This window comes from Schistocerca piceifrons, unplaced genomic scaffold, assembly GCF_021461385.2.
Source record: "Schistocerca piceifrons isolate TAMUIC-IGC-003096 unplaced genomic scaffold, iqSchPice1.1 HiC_scaffold_407, whole genome shotgun sequence".
Lineage (NCBI taxonomy): Eukaryota > Metazoa > Arthropoda > Insecta > Orthoptera > Acrididae > Schistocerca > Schistocerca piceifrons.
The window spans coordinates 7501-10000 of record NW_025728633.1 but is presented as its reverse complement, the minus strand read 5'-3'; the positions used below and the strand labels follow the sequence as shown (position 1 = coordinate 10000).

General features: G+C 56.8%; 1 non-coding gene across 1 annotated transcript in view; it reads right to left on the bottom strand.

Moving 5' to 3' along the window:
- LOC124748222 overlaps nucleotides 1-276 on the bottom strand; it is a 1909-nt gene extending 1633 nt beyond the window's left edge. Inside the window, exon 1 of the ribosomal RNA XR_007011650.1 lies at nucleotides 1-276. This exon is cut by the window's left edge and continues 1633 nt beyond it. This is a non-coding gene — a ribosomal RNA (small subunit ribosomal RNA).
- Between the last annotated feature and the right edge of the window lie 2224 nt (nucleotides 277-2500).

The window sequence follows — 2500 nt, the reverse complement described above, 5'->3', positions numbered from 1 at the left end:
CAAAGTTATTCAGAGTCACCAAGGCAAACGGACCGGACGAGCCGACCGATTGGTTTTGATCTAATAAAAGCGTCCCTTCCATCTCTGGTCGGGACTCTGTTTGCATGTATTAGCTCTAGAATTACCACAGTTATCCAAGTAACGTGGGTACGATCTAAGGAACCATAACTGATTTAATGAGCCATTCGCGGTTTCACCTTAATGCGGCTTGTACTGAGACATGCATGGCTTAATCTTTGAGACAAGCATATGACTACTGGCAGGATCAACCAGGGAGCTGCGTCAACTAGAGCTGAGCAGCCGGCCGCCCGGGAGTGTGTCCCGGGGGCCCGCGCGAACACGCAAGCGTCCGCTCAATCATTCTGCAAACAGGAGGAGGCTGAGCTCCCCTGCACAATACACCTCGAAACCCTCTCAGGTCCCGGCGGCGCGCAGCGCCGTCCCAAGTACTTGGTCGGGTTCGAGAGAGGCGCAATCGCCCGGAGTTAGGCGAGTAGACGCTTTCGGTGCGACCACCCGTGCTCCCAACTGAGCTTGCCGCTGCCGACAGAGGCCCGGGAGCGTGCTGTCGTGGCATTGCCGGCGGGAGACAACACGCGCCACCTACGGTGACCGGCAGCTCCAACGCCAGCGCCACAGAAGGACAAAAGCCCCACTTGGGTGCCGAAGCGAACTCTCCCAGCACAGCGCACGCGCCAACACATCCGCACAGCTGCGATACAAACCACCAGCGAGAACCGCTGGGGCGACCGAGCAGCAGACGGCGTCGCGGCGCCGAGCGCCGGGCGGCAGCGCATCCTCAACGCACACAGTCCTCAATCGGACCAGCACACTGAAGATGTCCACCGCGCTTCGCACCGGGCCCGCGAGGACCTACTTTGGCCGCACGGCGCCGCGCGCAGGGTGCGCCGGCGCGCAGCTGCGACGCCTGCCGCGTCCGTCGGCCGGCGCGCCTGCCACTGGCCGCCCCCACCAGCCGGCTGTAGCGCGTGCGCCCACGCACCGCGCGGCCAGCACGCCGGGAGGCGCCCCCTCACCGGCCGGGGACGGTCCCACCCAGCCACCGCCGCGTATCGCTTCACACCCAGATGCCGTTCAGTTTCGTCGGCATGGTGGGTATCGCTGGAACAACCGGTTAGTACCTCAACCTATCGTCGCCATCACCGATTCACCCCTAGCGAGAACAACCGCACCACAACAGGTTACCATTTGTTCATTTGCGTAACTTCACCAGAAAACGCAGGCGTCCATCGCCATTTGCAACTTCCACGATTATTGCATGCCTGTGTCAGGTGTCACGCCACACTACGTCTGCCCACATACACGCAACAAAATGTGCACGCCTAGACAATACGTGGAAGGTGGCCCCCGTACGTATGCGATGTCCATTGCTCGAACGACTGTCAACCGGCCTCTGTAGCATGTCGCAGATATGGAACGCGGTGCACCATGCCATCACGGTGTGTGAGGAGAGACGACTAGGTCCGAATACATCAACAGACAGCTCATGCTGATCGCCATCCACGGCGTCCGTTCCTCCCACACGTCTCTATGGCGTACCACACTGCAATCCAGCTCTCATAGGGAGACGACACGTAGCTGCGTGCACAATATTTGCACTGTATGGTCCGCCGTTTTTGGGCGCAGTCGTTGTACGGTCACACATGTGCCACGATGTATCATTCAGTACATAAGGACGAATGTGCAGTACAGATTGTGGTTTACGCGTACGACATTAGCGGACAGTTGACACAGGCCGCACCACAACGTAGCCTGAGTACGTCGCATGCGGAGGGCATTGAACATGCAAAGTTCTCACCAACCAGCTTGCGAAGGCAGGGGGCAAGGTGGGGACGTGGGGAGGGGCGGCATGTACGTCCTGCTGCCATCCACATTACAGTGTACAGCAGGAGCATGTGGAAAGTGAGCAAGACTTGCAAGGTGTTTAACATGAAGCGATACACAGGGGAGCGGGGAGTGCGAGTAGCGAACTATATTGCGAGGGTTGCGGGTGGGCAACACTACACTAATTGAACGAGTCGTATAACAATTACAGAGCAGGTTTAGGCGACAACGTGGGTTACGTTAGGCGACAACGTGGGTTAGGTTAAGGCACGACGTGGGTTAGGTTAAGGCACGACATGGGTTAGGTTAAGGCACGACATGGGTTAGGTTAAGGCACAACATGGGTTAGGTTAAGGCACAACATGGGTTAGGTTAAGGCACAACATGGGTTAGGTTAAGGCACAACATGGGTTAGGTTAAGGCACAACATGGGTTAGGTTAAGGCACAACATGGGTTAGGTTAAGGCACAACATGGGTTAGGTTAAGGCACAACATGGGTTAGGTTAAGGCACAACATGGGTTAGGTTAAGGCACAACATGGGTTAGGTTAAGGCACAACATGGGTTAGGTTAAGGCACAACATGGGTTAGGTTAAGGCACAACATGGGTTAGGTTAAGGCACAACATAGGTTAGGTTAAGGCACAACATAGGTT